The following is a 23,614-nucleotide window of genomic DNA, read 5'->3' on the forward strand; positions in this document are numbered from 1 at the left end:
CGCCAAGTCTTCCCCACCAATCCCTGAGTTTCTCTTGCATGCACTCTGGATTCTGTTATTGCTGCACACTGGCCTTGTAGATGCCACTTGTGTGCCTTGCCAAGTACGAGGAGTAGTCTGTGACCCCTAAGTCCAGGCTTCAGAACACGTTAAAACTAGCACCTGTTACAGGACCCAGTTGTACTTGAAAGTGACTCACACTGCCCTGCAGGTCCAGGCCCCTGGGCTTCCTGCTACTTGTGGATTGTGACCCTGTATGGTTTGCTGTTTTTTGCCTTCCCGCCATCTCATCTGTAGAGACCCTTTCTCTCCCTCCCTCCCTCCCTGCCTCCCTGCCTCCCTGCCTCCCTCCCTCCTTCCCTCCCTCCCTCCCTCCTTTATGTAACTCTCATTCCTAATGGGACCTCATTTGGTAGAAGTACTCCTTTTTAAAAAATATTTTTCAATCATTCAGTCCTACCTCTTAATTTGGCAGCACAAGACAGTCACTTGTCTCTTTACAGACAGTTAAGCAAGACAGGCCTGGTGGTACAGGCTTGTAATCCTGGTATCTGGGAGCCCAAGGCAGCGACTTTACAAGTTCTGGGCAATTCCTGGGCTACACAGCTAGACCCTGCCTCAAAAGCAAAGAAAGAAACTGGTCAAATAAAGCCTTCCTTATTCTTACTCTCTAATGAAATCTTAATGATTTTTGAAAGGAAAAAAAATCTTTGTAGCATATCTCTAGTGTGTGCCCAACATGTTATCACCTATTCCTCTTGTTACTAAGCCATCCTATGAGGAGAGTCCGAGGCCTTCTGGGGACTTCTTGCTCATCAGTGTTCTCCTATTGAGTTTGAAGCATTGCCCGCTCCCTCAGGAAGCTCCCTTTCTTTGACTTCCAGGTTGTTTCTCTCTAGGAGAGAGGAGGAGGATGCTTTTGCATGTCCACGGGTCTTGATCCATGGTCTTCACTCAGCTCTTGGTCCCTTGAAACCTTAGCCTGCTGGTATGGACACACACACTCCAGCAGTTTCCAGGATGTCTCAGTGGTCCTACCTCTTGGACACAGGGTTTCTCAGAACTCACTTGGGTTTTTTTGTCCTCCGCTTTCTATGAAGAAGTGACCACGTGAGCTTTTCAGCCATCCCTCATCCCTCATCTCCTGTAGCAGTTTCTCAGCCAGTCAGCTTTGTGGAGTGTTAACTTTGATGCTGTCAAATCAAGACTGCATTTGAATAGTTTTCAGAGGTGAAAAATCACATAAACCTTAGGGGAAAATGCCACAACCCTCCCCCAACCCATTCTCCAGGTCAGAATGGTGGTTCAACTTTTAGATGTTTATCTTTTTAAATTCTATATTTCTCAGCATGCTTCTACTGTTTCTTGATGAGTTTTAAATTTTGAGCACTGGTGTTCTGAGCTTCAAGACTCCCTACTATGCTGCTCTGTAAACCACCCCCATTCCTACCTGCTCGTACATGCATCCACACGCAGGCTTACCCAGACCTCATACAAACAAGGCTTAAGCACCCTTAAGCCCCCAACAGGTAGACAGTGGGCCCACTTTTGCCCCAGTGGGGTACTCACACACATGCTACCAACATAGAGCACAACACATGGAGCCAGAGGACACATACTATATTCACACATTTCCCTGTACACATGCCCGGAAACACTCAACACTCTCCCCATACATGTTCCCTCCCGATATACCACAGATACGCAGTGCACCTCACATCTCCCCATGTATACTTAGACTGCCACGGGTGTATGACACTTTGTGTACACATATGCTCACGGACACCACGCCTCACCCCAGTTCCTGTATTCTCATCCCCTACAGACTCCCCCCTCCCCTCCCTCTCTCTCCTGTTAGGATGAAATAATAATTGGGGGTGATATTAATATTCAGTATTTTCATTATTATAACTCTATAAATATTAATTGCAGCTGAGCCTTGTAGAGTTTTATAATTTCATTTACCTTCTTGTACAACTTTTTGTTTTCCCTGCTTTTCTAGGTACTCATGATTAATTCATGGCTTACCTAGCACTACCAGAGCAGACATTTCCTAATCGGCAAGTGCTCCGTGCTCAGTTTTCTCCATCAGCTTCATTTCCTCTAAGAGGCTTCCCACTAAGCTCCCCCAATGCCCCCGGCTTGCCAGCTCCATCGGGGTCATCCTATGGCTTCTTGGCTGCTTTCTCTTTCAAAACAAAACTGTCCTTCTCGAATGACAGAACATGCTCACAGACCATAGTGTAGGGACTTCTCTCTCTCTCTCTCTCTCTCTCTCTCTCTCTCTCTCTCTCTCTCTCTCTCTCTCTCTCTCTCTGGATTAGTTTCCCATCTCTACGAAAAGCATCTTCTCCCACCATGGGCAGTTCAGGAGTATGCTATTAGCGAGGGCCAGGATAACGTCTGTCCCTCGTAGGCCTGGGAAGCACTGTCTCTTCCCATGTGTTTCCAGGTAGCTGCTCTCCTGGTTGAGGTTTAACTGTTTCATCTGCAAGGCTCCTGATCAGGTCTGACCCCATCCCACTGTGGGTGTGTCTGAGGAGCAACAGTGAGAATGGACATTTGGGGACACTCTCTTGTCCTGAAGGCCCGAGATCAATTGTGTCCCCTAGCTGTGGGATCCTTGGTCCCACCAGAGTATTTTAGCCTCTGTATGGTCCTTCTCTTCCCCCCTTCCCAGGATTGCACTATGCAGTAATTTCATAGGATTTACTTCATTGTACCAATCTTTGTTTCAAGGTCTCTTTCATTCTTTAGTTCTTTCTTTCCACTCAGAATTGGCTTTTTATTAGTGAGGTGCCTTAAACTAAATGGCACCCAGCTGCCGTCTTACTCAGGTCTGTGGACTGGAACAGACAGTCCCCTGCTTTCTAATGTAATACTCTGCTCTGTGTTGTCCACTCTGGAATGGCTTTCTTCTGTGCTACCTTCTGCATTTCCTTTCATTTATTGTGTTTTGGCCTCCCCCACCCCACATATATGAGCAGCTTGAGTCAGGATGATAGACTTCCTCTCCAAATTTCAAAATCCTTTGGTATTGTCTTTGGCCTCCATTCATGTTGCTGCTCCAGCATCTCCCTCCCCAGTCTGCTTCCTCCCACACACATGTTCCACTGAAGTTCATTCTCCACTGATGACCAAGGGACAAGTTATTAGGTAATACCCCGACATTAACAGGAACACGGTTCTGTTTTAGAAGTCCTTGTAGGAGACCACATCTTGAAACATAGCCTCCCTCTCCCCCAGGGATTCGCTCTTAAAAACTTGAAAGAATGTCTTCAAGAAAAGGGACATTTGGGGCCTGATAGAACTGAGATATTTAAGATTGTCGGCTTCAAATTTGTAAACACAGACTTTGTCAGCACTTCCCGTTCTGTCCTCATTAAGAGAAAGATCAGGACATGACCCTCCAGCAAGAAGTGTCCTTCACATGCCACATGAAGCATTAGGAAGCCTGTGAGCCCTTTTCGGGTCCCTGCCCACCCCAACCGCAAGCCAGATGGTCATTAGTTGGTCCAGCTGCCTGGAGGTTGTGATGCCGGCATCCCATGATCTGGTTCAACTCTGTTGTTCTTTCTCCTCTCTTCTCTCCTGTGGTCCATGTTCCACAGAGCTGCATGCAGAAGGCTTCAGCAGTTGCCTCCTTTCCTTTGTCAGGCCCTCATGCTCTCATCCCAGGTACCTTCTGCAGTGGTCAGGAATCTCCCTCACTAAGAAGGGCTGCTGGAATAAACTCATGACTGACCTCCTCTCCAGAGATGATACAGCTTCCACATCTGCTGCTCAGAACTTGTTGGCTCCAGAAAGCAGTAGATGTGCAGGAAAGTATGAAGGTTTTTCTTCACCCTTTAGAACTTTCTGGTAATAGTTGAGATTGACACTTGCTGTGATGGCCCCACAGCCCACAAGAGGTCTCAGAGGGAGAGGTAAATCATGCAGGCCCTGCCACAGCGTACAGGTCAGTGGGCCAGTGCCTCTCAGGTGGTTGTGTTTCATTTTGGTGCCTTAACCTTAGGTCAACAGGCAGGCTCAGTCCTGTGGGGCTTTTTAGGCCTTTTTATTTTCTGAGACAATCTCTCCCCACGAAACCCTGACTTGCCTAGAACTCACTATATAGACTAGACTGGCCTTGAGCTTACAGCAGTCCTACTACCTCTGCCTCTTGAGTACTGGGATTATCGGCATTGTACCATCCATCACACGTGACAAACTGTTTGTTTGAGACAGAGTCTAGGAGAGCCCAGGCTGGCCTCAGCCTTGCTTGGTTGCCAAGGCTAGCCTTGAATACCTAATCTTCCTCCATTCGCTTCTGGGTTCTGGGATTACATGTGTGTCATACCTTGTTCCAAGTCCTGTGCTATATTGTTCTTTCTAACATCACTCCAGAATGAAAACACACACACACACACACACACACACACACACACACACACTCACTCTTCAGAGCATGTACTTGCCCATGTATACATTTGGGGATATAACTCACTGTTATAGGCACAAGGTCTTGCATTTGATCTCCAACATTGTAAATCACTAGGTACAGCCATGTCCCATTCCAAATTTTTGCTTATACTTTCTACCTCAAGTAGCATTATCAGCCTGAGTGTTTTTTTTTTTTTTTCTCTCTTTTTTTTTTTTCTCAAAAACCAAGTGGTTGGTCTCTTGACTTGGTAGGGCTTTGGTCTTTTCATTTACCCCCTGTCTGCAGGCAGAACAGAGAGCTGTTACCATGAGTTTTTCTCAATCAGTAGCTGACGTCAACTGTCTATTTTGCCTTGATTGACCTAAAGCTCTAGAAAGATTGGAAAGCTCATGTAGGTATGCCATTTGAAGGGTTCAATCCTGCTTTACTTATTAAAAAGACATCTCTGGCTCCTGGGCAAAGCTGTGGTTAATTTTATTTTATCAGTGACCTAAGCTTTGAGGATGTAAGAGGCGCTTTGTGTTTCTGCTATTGGCTTTTCCTTTCTTCTTCTTCCTCTTCCTCCTCCTCCTCCCCGTCCATCTCCTCTTCCTATCTTCTCTCTTATCACTCTTGCCTTAGCAACTTTTTCTTTCTTATAGACAGATATCTCCAAGCTTTATGCACTTATAATTTAATCAAATTGTTTTCTATTGAAGCATGATGTATGTACTTGAGTTGGGGGGGACACAGCTGAAGGGTAGTTACTTTTCTGGGGGTCAGGGAGTTGAATGCAGCTTGCCAGGTGATGTTATGAGGTGTTTTTGGCGTTGATCTTTACTGACGCTCTCATTGGCTTCTTAGTGACTTTTCCCTTTAAGGCACGTCCCAAGTAGTGTGCTTGGACTCTTCCAGCTTCTGAGAACAAGACACTGATTCCAACATTCTCATTTGGCTCTGTTTTCAAAATTGGTGGGAGGCCGCCCTCTAAACACGAAGTGCATCTTTTTGCTTCTGTAAAAATAACTAAATTATATGCAATTTCAGTATAATTTTTCTCACAGCACTAAAACATGCTGCAGCCAGCTCTTCATCTCTGTAGCTCTGTTTTTGTAAAGCCTCCGCTTTCTCTTTTTCTTTTTACTGGGTTCTTTGTTGGCAGGGCTTGGGAATGCCTAGAGCTGAAGCATGCCTAAGTCAAGATGTCAAATGGAAAGGGGCAGACAGATTGGGGTGGCTGTGGGTCCAAGTATGTGGAGGAATGGCACCAACAGGACTTCTTTTTGAATGCAGTTTCTGGACAAAGATTGTAAATATTGAGGTGTGCTTGAGAAAGACACTTTGCAAAGGGGCAGATTGCACTGTGCATCAGCAGAAACAAAGGCTGCAGTGCAGAGCCGGGTTTACAGACTCAAATAGCTCTCAGTGTTTTCCAAGGAACGGTTTTTTTTTATGCCTTTCCAAATGGCCCATGTTTCAGTAGAGTTTATTACTTGGTGTCAGTGACAGTTCCCTGGGAGGGATCTCTTTATGTGGCATCAAGCAGCAACAAGCCCATGTCAAACTTATGATGTCCATGAACTGAGAATCTCAGCCAGATCACTTCACAGCATGGCAAGAAGTGAAGCTCCAGTGGCTTTTGTTCACGGAGATGGTTTTTCTGTTTTGGGTACAAAGCATCCATAGTTTGGCTCCCATCTTATTCTGGTGTGTTCTGCACCCACCTCTTGAGGCCAAGAGTAGTTTCTCGGGGTGTACATGGCCTTGTTTTTCTGTTGGAACAGAGTTCTTGATTTGCCTTAATTAGTCCTCTAACAATCTACAAAGGTCAGTGCCAATTGCCTGCTAATTTACATTTGTAATTGTGATGGCTTCTGATTACATATTCCTTGTGTCAGTCCTTCCTCTGAGTATTTGTTGGAGTCCCCAACCCCCACCATCGCCCCCACACACATGCAGGTACATGCACACTCATACACGTCCCAGCTCCATGAAAACTGAATCTCTGACTCTTTACACAAGGGCCTTGTGTAGTGGTGGCCCTGGGTGTCGTTGTCTGGTGGAAAGGCACCTTGGAGAGGCTCTTGTCTGTAAGTTGGGGATATAATGAACCTGGAGTCAGGGAAATTACGTCAATACCAGGCCAGAACTGAGAGCCATTATCCAGGAACCTTCTTGAACTAGGTAATTAGGGGCAATTAAACTTTTCTGCTGGCTCTCTGCAAAATATGCTAATAATCTGATCTGCTGGAAGGTGGACATGAGCAGAAGGCTGTTCCAGTGCTGTCAGCGTATTCCTGACCTGGAAGGGTCCCTCTGGAGAGTGTGGGACATCACCAGGAAGGTCACCTGGGTGGTGGGTCCAGGGTCCACAGCTTCCTGCCTCACCTATCCTGTGCTCTATTTGTGCTCCTGCCTCTGGCCCTTGCCCTCTGCAGAACTTGTCTTGGCTTCAGTAGTCTTGGCTGCAAAAGTTCTCACCCGTTCATCCTTTCCTACTCTGTAAGATATTCACTCCTTACTTTATATCTCATGAGTACATTGGACTTCTGTGTTAGTTCATAATTTCACACTGGATTATAGCTTAGCCTGTCATTGGCTGGGTCTCCATCATACCTTCCATACCATTCTCTTGAAGGATATACTTTTGCGTGTCCTTGTGGCCACCAGTAGGCCCACTCTGAGAGGCACAACACTATGGCTTTTCTCTACTAGAATGTTGATACCAAGTGACAGCAAGAAGAGAAGAAGTTGGGAGATTAACTACCTCATGGTGGTTACTAGCATTAAGTGAGGCTTGGTGGGGTGTGTGTTGATGTTGAAGAGTGAGCATTGAAGACTGTTGTTTAAGTACCCAAACATTTTGGAGTTTCAGGTGAAGGATCATAGTTCAGGCACAGGTAGTCCCAACAGAACCATAGGATGTTGTTTTGTACTAAGCATTACCTTAGTGAAACTTTACCTTGAATATCACCCATGGCCTTGGAAAGGGGCTATTTAGGGAACTTGAAAATTTGAAGCTTGTCCCCAAAGTGAGCATGGAGAAGTATTTTTACTAGGTTGAGAGTTGGGGTTCCTGTCCTTGGATTTCAGTGGAAGGGAGGGAGGGACCTTATGATGTTGGCACCTACCATGGAAAGCCATGGCCTTCCTCAGCTGCCTCAGCTGCCTCAGCTTGTGCCCAGGTGGACCCTACTCCAACCCCTGCGGTTAACACCTTTGTTACCCCAGTGTGTTTTTTAGGGGAAATAAAAATTTGTGCTTGCATCTTTGGAGAGGTCTAGAGTGTCCATTTCTGGGGCTACTTACATCCCATATGAAACTTGTTCCCAGCCTTGGTAGGGGGCCAGTGGAGAAATGGAGCACAGGTCTCTGCTCACAGAAATAGCTCAAAGGCTTTTCCTCCATGTGAAGATGTTAAGGAACCCCTTCAAACTGTGACCCAATTATAAGAATTAGAGTCCAAATGATCCCCCCCTCGCCCCGTTACACATAGTCAGGCATGGGAAAATTTTGTGGCCTTGAAATGAGTGTAAGCACTGCCTCTACTTCCCTGTCTACTGTTGTCTCAGGTCCCCAGAGAGCCACAAGAATGTCTCTTTGAATCCTCAAGTAGCACTCAATTTTAAACAGCAAAATTTAAATTTATCTTTCTTTCACAGTGTTATGTGGAGCACTGGCATTTCACCACAGATAGAAAAGAAACTGGAGCGCTACGCTGGGCAGCACTGGTTCCTTTGTTGGGAATTCTCAGGCTTCCAGCAGAGCCAGCTGAAAATGTGGGTTGCAGTCGCCATAATTTTGTTCGCCTTGTGTCTTGAGTAGATGGTAGCCACTGACTGCCTGCTGTCCGCCAGGCTGAATGAATTCTGTCTGTCTTGCCTTCTGAACTGTGTCTGATCTCTTTCTCAGAATGGTTGGACTACATGTCTGGAAAGGTATTTAATGTTGGTCTCCCCCTTGTATCTTTTCCCATTAGCAGTTTTGAGGGATTCTGAAAGGACTAGTATTTTTTTTTTTTTTTTGAAGGGATGTTTGAGAGCTTTAAATAGTTTTCTATCTCATGGCTATCCTGAGACCTTTTGTGTATATTCTGATAAAAGGAGCTATTTATTGCTTTTTTTTTTTTTTAAAGATTCTTGATCTCAGTTCTAATTAGAATATTAAAAACTGGACCTCATACAGCTTTCTCAGAACAGGTCTGTCTGATGTTGTACTCCAAATTTTATCCAAAATTGTCCCACAGTTGGTCCCTCCCAGGGTGGTTTCCTTGGCTTGCACGTGGTACCAGTCAGCTCTCATTCTCCCTTATCTTACTCTCCCGTTTTTTGTTTTTTTCCTCATGTGGGTATCTCTCATGTGTACAAGATTCTGTTCCCTCTGTTTCTTTCTTTATTTTTTAAGATTTATTTGTTTTTATTTTATGTCTATTGTGTGAGTACCTGCACATTTGTATGTATGCCACACGCATGCCTGCTGCCTATAGATGCCTGAAAAGGACATCAGTCTCCCAGAACCAGAGATAAGTGGTTGCATGCTGCCTGGTGTGGTTGAAGGGAACTGAACTGAGGTCCTCTGCAAGAACATTGCACGCTTTCAACCTCTGAGCCATCTCCTGAGCCCTCTAACTCTCTTCTCATAAGGAAACCAGCCAGATCAGGTTAGGGCCCACCCTGAAGACCTCATGTAGCTCCATTATTCATGGAAAGACTCCTCCTTATGAGGCACTGGTGGTTAGGACTTGAGCTTAGGCATATGGGAAGAACAGTTTAGTCTGCAACGTTGGAACTCTTTGATATCTGCCTACACTTTCTCATGCTTTTGTGTTGCCACTCTGGGTGTGGCACTAGAGTAGAGTGCAAAGGTGAAGGGTCTCCCACAGCATTGGGAGCCCTACTAGCCCTTCCCCAGCTTTCTGCTGTCAGCACACTGACCACAGTATGGGCCCTGGCGTCCCAGCTTTCCACTGTCCGTACACTGCCCTTAATACATACTCCGGCATCAGAGCAGCAGAGAGACTTACCTGGAGGGGACAAAACAAAACTGAAAGCTCTAAGCAGTGGGTCAGGTCTCAGTTCTCAGAGCCTGTCTTACCATGAATCTTCTTCCACATATCCTGATGGTACCCACTCAGGCCCTTTTCCTGGTCCCCCAGGGGGACAACAGTCAGCCCCACCTTGGGAGTGTTCATTTTCAGCGTCAGTGCAGTTAGCACTTGCTGAGGGCACTCCACCAGTCCTGGAGGCTCAGCTGTCTGTGGAGGTTGTAAAACGAGTGTTAACTCTGCTGCTTTGGAAGACTGAACAGCACACCCTGGATTCATGCTAGAGGTTGGCAGTCCCGGTTTTCTTGCTCCAGTTATGGTCGATGTCTCCACCAGCCCTCTCTAGTTGGCCACATTGTGTACCTATTAATAGCATAGAATTCTATATATTATAAATTGGCTGGGTTCCCATCCAAAGGATTCAGTGGCTGAAAGGGTGCAGAGAACATAAGTTTTCCTGTTTGTGTTTTTAGTATTAAATAAATAAATTATCGAATGACTGATTGGTCAGGTATGTGGAGAGCAGAGGTCAACTTGTGAGAGTTATTTTTTCTTTCCATCATGTAGGTTTTTTGGGATCCAATTCAGGTTGTCAGGCTTGGCAGCAAGTGCCTTCACCCAGAAAGCCATTTCTCTGGATTTTTATCTTATTGTGTCATATACTCCAGAAGGAAGAAAATTAAAATCTGGTGCTGAGATTTTTTATTATTATTATTATTATTATTATTATTATTATTATTATTAAATAAGAGAGGGTGTGTCTCAGGATTCCAGAGAGGAACTGAAGAGTTAGAGAATCAGATAAAAAAGTATGAATTAGATACAAGAAGGAAGATTTAAAAAGAGGAAAAGAAACATAGCAGGGGAGAAGAATATATGTATTTTTTACTAAGATGTAATTCTATACATTTATGGAGCATGGCATGATCCATAAATCTGATCCCTGTATGCAACACGTAAGGATAGGACGTGGGCTTGAAGCATTTCTGTGTACTTCAAACATGAATCATTTTTCTGTATTGGCAACTTTTAAACTCTTCTACTTATTTTGAAATAATATCACAAATTTTTGTAGACAATTGTCACCCTCCTGTGCCATAGCAATCCAGAGCTGGCTCCTCTGTTCTTGCTGTGTTTGACTGCCTGGCATCTAGCCTTTTTCCTACTCATCACTGTTCCAGGCCTCTGTGAAGCGGAGGCAGGGGGCCATCTCTGCATTTTCTTACTCCTCACATAAAAACCCATGGCTGGGGAAGATGGGACCCAAGCCCAGAGCTCCAGCTCTTTTGGCCCACAGACTCTGGCACTGTCTTTTAGATGGCCATACTGCTTTGGAGTCTGGAGAATCAGCCAGGAAGCAGGAGACAGCTTGAGTCTTTCGTTCCTCATTGGGAAAGAGGCAAACCTGAGCAAGTATGAGATTGTTAGGTGGCTAGTGGGCTGGAGACTGGGTGGATCTGTTGTAGATAAATGGCCCAGGAAGGACCCCTATTGGGAAGTGACCATGGGCTGCATGGAAGGGAGGGTACTTCCCGAGGACTCGGTAAACACTGAGGCAAGGTTGACTGGAGGAGTGGGAAAGTGGGCAGGGCCTGGAAAGGAGAGCATGAGTTAGGGGATGTGGCAGAGCACTGGGTCCCAGGCAGGGCATGGAGGTGAGGATGGGTTGATTGGATTTGCTCCAGTTGAGGTGTGAACTCACCAGAGAGCCAAGCAATTACCTCTGTGGAAGTTAGAGTGGAAATGTGGCCTGCATGTCTAAGGCAGTTGAGGTGTGAGTCCTCTCCCTTCTTCACTCTCCTACCCCAAAGTTCTCCAGGAAAAGGAGCGTCGGTAGATATGGATGCCACCAAGTGCCATGTCTCCTGGAACTTGGAGAATGGCACAGCAACAAGGGGATGGGGACTCTGAACAGCAAGGAGCTCATACACATGTCAGAAGAGCTCTGTGGGGCTCTCTGCTTCAGTCCAGAGCTCATGACTCCCAGAGAGAGAGGGGGGGGGGAGGGAGAGGGAGGAGATGGAGGAGGGAGGGAGGGAGGAGAGAAAAGGAGAGGAGAGAGAAAAGAGAGATAGGAATTCTTACTGGATTACCCCCACTGCTTAAGCATGAAGTAGTAGGGAAGACTTCTGTCTTTGGCCTTGAAGTTGAGTCATCTGCCACTGTGAAAACACAGGTCCTAACAAATCAGGACAGCACTTGGCTACCATATGCTGAGATCTCCTCTGCCAGCTGCCTTCTAATAGGCAGCCATGTCATACAGAATGTCTTGGGATCTGAAGCTTTGTGTGTATTTCCAGGGCAGGATTTTGTGTCACTGAAAAATGCAGCCCTAAGGAAGCCCCAGTGCTTTAATGCCTTACCCTTTTAGCATCCCCAGGGCTGTGTGACCAGAGGTCATTATCACATCTGAATGCCTGATAAACCTACCTCTGACTCCCATGACAAGCCGGCCTGGAGCAGGCAGGACTGATCATATTCTTCAGCCCTTCTGTTCCTGGTGGCCATGTGCCCAGGCCCCAGGCAGATCTGAAGACTTCCTCAGAACACATAAGACCAGGGAGGTTTGTGCCATACCCTGTTGTTTTCTCTGGTCTCTTCCTTAATCAAGAATGTAGACTGGGGTTTGAGGGTCCAGATTTTGGGGTTTTCTTGGGGGGCGGAATCTGTGTCTTCTAGTTACTTCTCTAAGGTTCTTTTGAGAAGACCCTGGGAGAGAAGGGTGCTGGCATCCACCCTGGGTATCTGGAGAGAATGCTTCAACCACACCTGTCTGCCGTGTGTGAGACCAAATTTAATTTATTTCAAAAATCTAGCCCCAGGCAGCCTTTTCTGTTTGTTTCTTTAGGGGGAGGGGAAAAATTGAAAAACAGCAGCAAGCTGTGGTTTGACCAGCTAGCAGAAGAGAGATTATCTCTAAAGGATATGAAAGGTTTAATCATTTTAATTTTGTTTTTATTAAAGTTCATCATAACTTCTTCCCCTCCTCCAACATGCCCTGGTAGAACAAAAGGAGGTTAATATAAATATACAGAAACCCCCAAGTATTTGGCTAATAAAAAACTCCTTTGGGTGGCACCCTGAGAAGAGGAAGTGGCTTCATTCATGCCTGGGGATGGTAGGCTGAGCAAGGCAGGCTGTGACAACCCCAGCTTCTTGTCCGGCATCTCCATGGGGTTTTGGTCCCCTTGTAGCAAGCAGTGGTCCTGGGAGGATCATAACTTCTGCCAAATGGAAGCAAGAAACTGGAGGGTTATCTCATTCGATCTTGATTTTTAAGCCAGCCCAGCCCCTCCAACACTTGTTGCTGTCAGCTTCTCCCACCTCTGTTGTTCTTGTAAAATATTTAAACCCTAATCCTTTGAGGATAGGTTTAGACAGCAGAGCTGAGACAGAGAATCTTCAGTTTTCTGATAGAAAAACTGACTTGTTTTCCCCTGCAACAGAAAACTAGGCTGATTTTCAAAGTTAATTCAACTGGCAGCAATCACTAAATGCAGATAAACTGGCCACACTGGTTCTGAATAGTGTCCCTTCTGCACCATGGCTGTGACACCCTCCCACTCCCCCCCCCCACGCACACACAGGGTATTTCCCTCACCTGAGAACAATAGAACTATCTTGAACATTCTGTTCTTGCCACATCAGGAAACTTGGACACTTTATATATTGTTGTAAGCAGTGGATTGACACACTGTCATCTGGTTTAGACTGACCTGAACTGGCAGTGCAGGCTACTCTCATCTGTGTCTGCATCAGGACCACATAATACTTTGTATGTTGCTGTTATGGGAAGCCACCTGCTCATCAGAAGGGAAGCAGCTTTTCTAATGGCAGCCCCCATTCAAGTGTTGCACACCACATCAAGGCTTTCACCTAGTGTCTGGGACAATGAGTGACCTGGACTCTGGCAGGCCATGTGAACATCACATACTTTGTTAAGATTTTCCTGGGGCCTGAGGACCCCTGGGCATTTGAGCTGTGCCACTAGCATTTAATCTAGTGCCTCCTCCTTGCAGGGCTCAAAACTCAACCGGTTCTCCCTGCTGAGAAAGAGACTGGAGCATCTAGACTGCTCCTAGTCAGCCACGCTGCACCGGGCTGGCATGTTCTGAGGGGTGTGAGTGAACCCAGTAGCCCCACCCAGCGTGGGCATTTATGAGATTGAACTGGGCCAGCCATGGACAGTTTTCTTTGCCCTGGAGTTGGAAGAACACCAAAAATACGCAAACGAGCCCAGCTTATTCTCTGTGGGATTCTTGGTGGGAGCCCATGAACCTGGGATCAGTTAGTCCTCACTGAAGAGGAGAGGCCCCACAACTCTCTTGTTCAAGACTACTGCTCTGCAGAATCAGACTGAATATCCATAGAAATTTTAGGCTGTAGCTTGAGGGCTCGGTGCCTTAGTTCTGAAGCCGTGTAGAGTGAGCAGGACCTGCATTTGTGCTGTTTCCAGCATTTAGCTGTGGACCACAGAGACCCTTCCTTTAGTGGTTTGTGTAAGGGAGGAGTTTAATTTCTCCTCACGCAGCTTTGTGAAGAAGACCATCAGACACAAGGGAAGACTCCACTGAATCACCAGGCTCTGCGTCTCCATGGAGCTCTTCCCACCAAGCCTGTTGCTCCTGCTATGATCTCAAGATCACTGCTCATTGAGCTCCAGAAAAGAGGAGTAGGAGAGGACCACTATGCTCCACCCTAGCCTGCCCCTTGAAACACTACCAGAGCCCTGCCCTCTCTCCCCTTTTATCTTAGTGGCTAAAACTTGGTGATATGACATCTTTGGGACATCCATCTAGATCCAGTTCTTAACTGCTGGAAGTACTCCCTGATTAAGGCAAGTGTTCAGATGGCAAACAGCAGTTATTAGGGAGGCAATTATAGTCTCAGCCATGCGCCTTTTGGATGATAAGGAGAGGATTAAGTAAACTGTGTTCTGATTATATGATGGGAAATCTAGGTAGCCATTAAGTAGTGTTGTAGTTGAATATTTAAGGACACGGAAGATGGCTCCATAGACAGAGGGAGACATGAAACCATATGTCATCATCTTCAGTTCCTTTAAAATGTATATAAATATACTGCAATGTTACAACTGATTGTAGTTGGATTTTTATTTCCTTCAAAGTCCCCTCCCCAACACACACATTTTCAAGATCATTCAACAATAGGCACTTACTCATTTTATGATCAGAAAAAAACAAAAGGCAAACTTTTCAAATGTAAGAAGTGGAGAAACTGGTAATTACTACCTCATATATGAAATATACTTGATGGAAAAAAAGTAAAATGAGTAATAAAGGGGAAAATCCATAAACATGTAGAGATAATGGAATGGCGGTAAGCAGCAGATAGAGAGCTGCGGATTCATCAAGAACAAATCCCATCACACTAATAAGACAAAATGAGTTAATGTACATAGATTCCCATTGAAGAGAGCGTCGTACACATGCACACCGAGATACGCCAGCAGAACTCCTTCTCCAGGTGTCATCCTGAGGTAATTCACTGGCAGCTCCCCCATGTTTTGGTATTGGGAACTGGACATGTTGAGTTTCACAGCTGTGTATTAAGCCCATGTTGGTTGAATACTAGTAGTTATGAGTCAGTATAAAGGAATAGAAGAAATGGACCTGCCTGTGCTCCCTTTCTGGGATGTGGACACCCACGCACACTTGTACACCCATGTAGAACAGGACAGATGCCTCTGCTTGTCCTTCATGGGTGTGAAGAATTTTTGATTTGGGTGGTAGGAATCTCCCAAGGAGAAGGTCAGCCTGTCTCTGGATTGATGAGTAAAGGCAGGAAAAAAAGAAGACCTGGGGTAGTGTGAGGCCCTGGGAGCTTGCTCAAATGCCAATGAGCAGGGCATTTTAGCTAAAGAAAGGATCTCAGACCAAGACCCAAAATGATATCACAAATTTATTCAAAATAAGTTCTTAAAACTCTCCTTGATCTCCTGAACATGTTCAGAACCCAGAAGGAGTTTTTCATGTGTGTAAATCTTGACTGAAGGAAGGACTGAGCTGTAGATACAGAGTTCAGATTTCCAGGCTGCTCTGGCAGCTGCTATAGGTGCTGACCAGAACTCTATTTTCATTAGTAACGTGGAAACAACAGTAATTGAAATTTGTACAAATCTAAAATGTGTAATGTGTATAATGCAAATTCTTACCACTAGTAACAAATCTATAATTGATCTAGAGATGCCAGGAGTCTTGTTTTCTACTCGTGACTTCTTTGAGAAATGGTAACATTGATAGAATTTCACTTACAGACTAGTTAGTGATGCAGCATCCAGAACTCTTATATGAAGCTTTCACAAGTGAGCCTTTCCCCACTGCCATTGCCTTACACTTCCTCCCTCTTGTAGAGTCTGATGCCCTGCATATACATAAAGGATATTGGTGTGTACAATACATGCATGTATGTACTCAGATATGTGCCTTATATTTTTTTTTTAATTCTTTCAGAGTAAATTTGAGGCCTGGTGCACCTACCTAACTGGTGTATACTGCCTAAAAGCAAGAGTGTTGTTTCATCCACCTGGAGACTAATTATACAAGTCAGAAAGCATTAATACAGAACTGTTAGTAATCGGCAGATCCCAAACCACAAGTTCTATTTACCCATTGTGCCTCCTTTTAAGAACTTTTACCCGGAGAGCTTCCTCAGTCCTTCCCCCATCCTGTATGGTCTCGACATATTTGTAGCATGCAGCCAGCTGTTTGGATGACTTCTTTTCCATTTGTTTTGTGTGGCGTTTTCTTCTGGTTAGAAACAGGTTATGCATTTGGTAGAAACTGTAGAAATGATGATGCCTTCCTTCCCAGGGCGTGTTACCAGGAGGCACTGTATTGACGGCCTCAGCCTGTGTCACTTGGCTTTCCTGGTTCCTTCCAGGACACTCCACTGATGTCCCTACTTTCCTTTTCTGAGAACCTAGCATAGAGACACTTTGAGACTGTTAGTAAGGAATCAAGGTTTTAAATGGGATGGTTTGGGTCACTGAGTTTGTTTTCAGCTGGTCTCTACTTGTCACTTTTCCTAGAAGTCTAGGCAAAGGAATTGTGTTCTTAAAATGGCATGGATTGCTGATAGTGCAGGTGAGAAGTGGTGAACTTGGGAATGACTGAAGAAACCATTACAGAGTAAGAAGGAAGATGGGGGGGGGTATGTGCGTGGCTCAAACAGTAGTAAAAGCAAAAATACTGAGTGTGGACCCCCTGCACCCACATATACTCTGGGTATAGTATCATGAGTCTGTAACTCCAGGCCTTGAGGAAGAGTCACACAAGTGCCCTGGTCAGCTAGTCTAGTGGGGATGGTAGGCTTCACGGTCACTGAGAGACCCTGTCTCAACAAGGGAAAAAAAAAAAAAAAAGGTGAGGCGCTGGAGTGATGGCTCAGCAGTTAAAAACAGTTGCTGCAGTCCACGGTAGCAGCAGTAGCAGTGGTAGCTGCAGCCCAGGCCTTCAGTCCCAGCGCCGTGTGAGTCCGAGACCAGCCTGGTCTCAGAGCTAGTTCCAAGACAGCCAGGCTACACAGAGAAACCCTGTCTCTGTCTTGAAGTGTGTGTGTAGGATGTGTGTGGGGGAACCTTGCGGCTCTTCCGGAGAACCGAAGTTCAGTTGCCAGCACCATTGGTCGGCTTACACCCACTTGTAACTCTAGCTCCAAGGATCCAACACCCTCTTCTGACATTCGCAGGCCCGTGAATGTTTGTGGCAGACAGACACATACATATAAATAGCAAAACTAAAAAAACCAAAAACAAAAAAAAAACCCAAAAAACAAAACATTTTTTAAAGGCCAAATTGGGCTGGAGAGAAGACTCAGCAGTTAATAATGTGCATCACTCCTCCAGGGGACCTGCATTTGATTCCCAGCACTTACATCCGGTGCCTCACAATTCGAAATCTGGGGGATCTGATGCCTCTAATGTACACACACACACACACACACACACACACACACACACACACACACACACACACACACACACTACCTCTCACAGTAGAGTAGCAGGATCTTAGAAATATGAAAGTTGACACTGTGGTAAATTTAACCGCTGATTCCTTTTTTTTTTTTTAAAGATTTTATTTATTTATACATTCTGCTTCCATGTATATCTGCACCAAATCTCATAATGGATGGTTGTGAGCCACCATGTGATTGCTGGGAATTGAACTCAGGGCCTCTGGAAGAGCAGCCGGTGCTCTTAACCTCTGAGCCATCTCTCCAGTCCCCGCTGGTTCCTTTAAGGAAGTGAAACACACTGGTTGCTATTGGTGAGCCCTCTTTTCAGTAAGCCAGTGGCTTTGGCAGGATGCTGCAGAGGGCAGGGCTGGCCCCCAGGGGGAGCAGGACAGGTTGGCAGCTGTATTAAGGAGCATAGAAGGAAAGTGGGGTTCTGGAGCCAGGCTTGCTGTTGAACATTTCTAGTTCCCCCCAATCTCCTAGGGTTTTTCAATTAGATAAACTCTCCATTAAGCCAAAACAAAAACAAACACAAACAAACAAAAGAACCTCCAGTTTTAGCATTTTCTCCAATGAACGGATGGGAGCCAGAGCTGTCCTGGGATGGCTCTGATAGTGTGGACTCACCTCTTATTTCTTTTAACCATTTTTTTTGTTTGTTTGTTTATTGTAGTTTTTATGCACAGCCTTCTGACTTTCCTCCTGGATAAGTCATTGTCACCTCTCTCTGCTGTCAACTGGCTCCCCTCTTGCTATCTGAAGGTGGTTATTTAGTCTGCTATACACAGGGCAGTGTCTCCATCTCCTTACATGGCCAGTGCTCTGCTGCCCCTGAGCCTGGTGAAGTGGTCAGGGTAGAAGAGCCAGAAGTGAAGGCAAGGCAACATGCTCTGTGCCTGAGGACACTCATTGTCTTGGAGGAATGGATTCCCAAAGGATTCATTGGAGTGGACTCTAAAAAACACCCATACTCTATTGGTCAGCAGACAGAGGGGACAGAAGTGCTAAGGGACACCCATAAAGGACCATATTCTCTTTGAGAAGGAGACCTTGGGTTCACGTTTTGAGGGAGTCATGAGTTATATGGTAGTCATAGCAGAATCTCCTGACCTGCCCTTTAGAGAGATGCCCCCAACTCCCCAATAGAATGGGAAGACTGGGAAGTAAAGCTTGTCTATGCTGCCCAAAAGTAAGCATACACCATTTGGAACAGCAGAATGGACTCTGGTGTTTAGGCGGGTTCTCAGGGAGCCACTGGGGACAAAGCAGATGAGAATGGCTGTGAGGTGTCTGGCTCTGGGGCTCAGCGAGGTGCTGATGCTGAAAGTGGGGGCAGTACAGACAGGGAGCCTGTACAGTAACGGGGGGAGAGAGGCTGTTACCGAAACCACACTCACTTCCCACACTCCCCACTTTTCTAAATGAATATAGCACTTAATCTGTAGTGCAGAGTGGCACGCATGATTGTAATTATGTACTGTTTGTTTATCTCATTCCAAAAGGGGTTGACAGCCTTGTTTGGCTGATTATTTAATATCTGATTACTGTTCATCCCTAAAAGTGCAACCCTCTGCTGGGCAGGGGGATGCATGCCCTGCCACTCAGCAGTTCCTCAGCCAGCACCCCTGCTTCTGTGGGCACCATCTTGGTGTGGGCTCTGAGCATCCCCATCCTGCACATGCAGGGTGTCTCTCCAGTGCTCTTGGTGTATTTCCTTCCTCCACAAATATCCCTTTTCACTGATCAGTGCTAATTAGCTGAACAAACCAACAAAACAGTTTTGTCATAGTATACCAAATGTACAGTCTGAGGCCACCACCTCAGAAAGGGCTTAATATCTCTCTCTCTCTCTCTCTCTCTCTCTCTCTCTCTCTCTCTCTCTCTCTCTCTCTCTCTCTCTCTCTCTCTCACACACACACACACACACACACACACACACACACACACGGGCTTTCTTTTGCTTATGTTAAGACTGGAGTGTCCCTGGGTCCACTAGGTGAGATTTGACAAGAAATGAGCAAAACCGAATGATCCAGGCAAAACAGGAGTGCATCACTTCTTTAAGGCATGGTCAACAGTAGATGGGAGAGGAGTTCACCTCCCGGCTGTCTCCAGAGGGCACCAGCTCATTGCATTAGTGTCTTTCATTGCAACCTTTGAGGGCGTGTTTCTCCTGAAGTATGCTGTGTCTGTCTGACCCACTAGTTCTTGCTTTCTGCTGCTGGCTCATGCCCTAGAGCTCACACACTCCCAGTGTTCTCTTAGCTGGGTGATGCCGTTCCGGACTCTTCTGGACTGAAAGGTGCTAGTTTTTCTGAAGTTAGCGTGACTGCTTGTGGTAATCCTGCGATGCTGCCATGATCAGCCATTTGTGGAGCAGAATCAAAGATGAGCATCTCTAGACGGGCAGCAAGGTTGTAATGCACTGGGCCCAAGGCTAAGGATTCCAACCACAGTGTTAGTGAGGCTTGACGCTGAGGCCTCCTAGTTTTGGAGATGTTGATGTCAATGAGATGTGGTCCTGAATTGTTATAGTAGCAGTGAACATTCCAAAATGAGATTATTGCACACTTACTATTTTTTTGCACACTTACTATTTTACTTCCAAAATTGTTATGCACACACACTGGGGAGGGATTGATCATAAGAATGACCCCCCCCCAATTAACTATTCATACTTTTTAGAACTTTTTCCCTTTTTGGATTCAGCGAGTCTGGGCGTTGAGTTTTTACTATTTATCCTGTAGCTGGCTGGTCATTTTGTGACTTGTGGTATAGCTGGAGCTGCAGACTAACTTTATGCCTGTGTGGACGAGAGACCTGGAATGGCAGGGTCAGTTGTACTGCTGTGTACCGAGTATGTTCAAAGACTTGGGATTGCTTTGAAGACCCTCTAGGAGGGAGTGAAAGGGTCCTCTGAATGTTCTCTGACATTTCCTATGACCCGGCACCCATCTCATGTTTATCCGTATCTCCTCATCTCCGAGGAGACCCTTTTGTGGTCCTTTACCTCTTTGTCAAACAATGAACACCATGGGCTTTTAGATCAGACCCAGTCATGAAGTGACACAAGAGCTGTGTGTGATTCGTGCCTCCCTGAGCCCTGTAGCCTCAGTCTCATGGCGTAACCCGAGGCTTCTTAAGCCTTTCGGGCAATCTCATGAAAGCAATGACCCCTTACCTTAGAACAATGCATGTGCACACACCCCTTCCATGCTCCTAGTGGCTTGCTTCCAAAGCCTCAGTCATTTTACCCATAAAAGTGGGCCTATGTGTACTTTTAGTGGCCTACCTCATTAATGAGAGAGTTTACACTCTCTCATCCTCATGGTCCTCAGACCCACTGACCACTGCCCAGGGACCAAGTATCAACATGTGGATTTTGAGGGACATTTCATGTGCAATCCACAGGACCTAGTTACTGTGATGAGACCTTGGGTATCTCAGCTCTGAGAAGCCCCCATCAGCCTCCTTTCTTTGTGGTTTACCTGGTTCTCAGCATCATGATTCCAGCTCTGCCTGGGCGTACAGCAGTCACCCACCTTTCACCCACAGACACTTGTTGGTAGAATCCCTTAAGTCACAAGTTCATGAACATGACTGTTTTCTGTCAGGTGAATGTGTCAACTTCTATTTAAAATAATTATTTAAAGCAGTTCCACCTGCTTCTCTAGCCTAAGGGACAGACGAGAGGGTCAAAATGCCAAAGTTACATTTTAAGAGTCTCTCAGAAGGGCTGGAAAGTTTGGAGATCAAGAGCTTATTTAGCTTGTGTTCAATACCCTGGGTTCAATCCCCAGAAACAGACAGACAGAATCTCATGGATCGACACGTGCTCACATTGCCTAGTGTCTGTCCAGGCTCCGTGATGAGAAGTGTACCAGCCCATGTTGTCTCTCTGCATCCTGCAGGATTCTGGGAATGCATGTCATTGCTCAGTTGGCATTCTAATGACTTGTAAATTGCACACCATTCCATTTCACTGCCTTAGTCCTCATCTTCAAAACTGCAATGTCTGGTTGTTTCCAGACAGCTTGTCATGTAGATGATTGATGGGTTTTATCTTTTTAATTGTATTTTTAATTTTTGAGAGAGGGCCTTTCTGTTTAACTTAGGTGAGCCTTAAACCCTCAATCCTCCTGCCTCAGTCTCCTTCGTACTATGGCATGGTGGCAGTCATCTACCACCATGTCCGCATGGCTCTTATTCTTGGATCAGATTTGATAGCTGTTGGGACTGAGTTATTGGCTCTGGTGTCACCCACGTGATTGAGTGATACTTGCAGCCACGAACAGAATGAGGACCAAGGAGCGTGAGCTGCCTGTGATAGGCTGCTTCTAAACTCCATTCAGAAATTTCTAGAGAAGGTCCCAAGCTTTACATACATCTTAATTTTTTTTTAAAGTATTTGCTATGACCCCTGTGAGTGCTGAGGGGCGTGCCACAGTGGACAAGTGAGGGCCAGAGGAAGTTAACTTGCAGACGTTGACTCTCAACTCCACCATGCAGACTCTGGGGATCGAATTCAGGTCATCAGGCTTGATGTCAAGTACCTTTACCGACAGCGCCCCCTCCGGCACATCTGTGCGTCTTCTGATAATGTGATGATCTGTTGTTAGGATGTAGCGCTTGAACCTGGCTCGTGGCATGGGAGCCCTTGCGTCTTCCCAGGATGTGGGATGAGCAGAGCATGCAAATGCAAGCCAGGGCAGTGCTTTGAGCTGCTGCTGAATGATTAATGTGGTCTTGTTTGTGCATGCTCCTATCTGTTTCCTAGTGTGTATTTAAGGAAGCTTCCTCATGTGCTAGTCAGAGCCCGAGGGCCACAGTGGGAAATGTGGGTGGCCTGGCCCCATGCCTCACAGGCTTTTCCTTCCACATGAGCTTGTGGGTAGTAAACAAAAAGTAAAGTATAACTATGGGACGAAGAATTAAAATCCAGTGACAAAAAGAAAACATAATGCGTTAGGCAAAGAATTAACTTGCCTAAGATGGGTTGCCTACTGGCTGACTAGTCGCCTGTTAGTGAACAGTGCTCATGATAGGTAGTATCTTTGGTTTTTGTCAAAAGGTTTTTTGTGTTAGAGGTGTGGCAGCTGGGTGTGGTGGTGCACATGTGAACTCCCAGCATTCAAGAGGCAGAGACAAGAGTGACTGTGAGTTTGAGGTCAGCCAGTCTGGGCCTATGTAGTGAGGCTCTGTCTCAGAAACAGCCAAACACCACCACCACCACCACCACCACCACCACCACCACCACCTCCAGCACAAAGTCATACACGGGCATCATTAACCCTCCCTCCTTAGCAGACATCAACTCATGTTTTAGCCATGTGTTCCACACATTCCCCTCATTATTTTGAAAGGAAAAAAAAAAAAAGCTTACTTTGCAAGTATTTTAGTTGGTGTATGTTTTTAACATGACTACAATATCATTATCAAACTCTTAGAAATAGGAACATTATAAAAATTACCAAAAAATTCCTTAGTGCAGGAACATCCCCCTTCAACCCTCAAGATCTGATTTGTTTAAATCCAGGTGCCGAGCTTGGAAAATGGCTCAGTGAGTAAAATGATTGTTGTGTAAGTAGGAGACACTGAGTTTGAACCCCCAGAACCCACATAAAGCCAGATGTCTAGCATGCATTTGTAATCCAGTGTTCCTATGGTGAGGTGGGGGATGGGTGAGGGAGTGGAGACAGTAGAATGCCCAAAGCTTGTTGGCCAGCTAGCCTGACACGGGCAGCCAGGAACAGCAAGAGACCCTGTCTCAAACAAGGTAGAAAGAGAGGACCCCCCCTCTCACACCCCCCCCACAGATTAATAAATCCAAATGCAAGTGTAATCTTCATATCTTCATTAACTGAAATGTCTCCAAAACCTCCTTTTATCTGTAGGCTCCCCTTCTCACCTCCCACACGTCCCTGAGATTTCTATTGAAGAAGCCAGATCTACTCTTTCAGAATTTCTTGCAGGTTGACTTTTGATGAGAACATTCTTTTGGTGTTGCCTAACACGTTGTTCTGTCCCCTCTATGACCTGTGGTCTACTGATTATACCTCAACTTGACCTAAGGTATGGCCAGTTGGACTTTCCCTCCTAGGCTGCTGCACACGTACTCTCTCTCCCCAGGGATATGCAGCCAACTTCTTGATGTTCACAGCCATTGATGATCATTGCCCATGCCTCCC

General features: G+C 45.8%; 1 protein-coding gene across 4 annotated transcripts in view; it reads left to right on the top strand.

Annotated features, from left to right (window-relative positions):
- The window catches only part of Zfhx3 (zinc finger homeobox 3), a 244,019-nt gene that overhangs the window by 142,476 nt on the left and 77,929 nt on the right, over positions 1-23,614 (top strand). The gene's annotated exons all lie outside the window — the stretch shown is intronic.

The sequence above is a fragment of the Cricetulus griseus genome, chromosome 3, assembly GCF_003668045.3.
Source record: "Cricetulus griseus strain 17A/GY chromosome 3, alternate assembly CriGri-PICRH-1.0, whole genome shotgun sequence".
NCBI classification, from domain to species: Eukaryota; Metazoa; Chordata; class Mammalia; order Rodentia; family Cricetidae; genus Cricetulus; species Cricetulus griseus.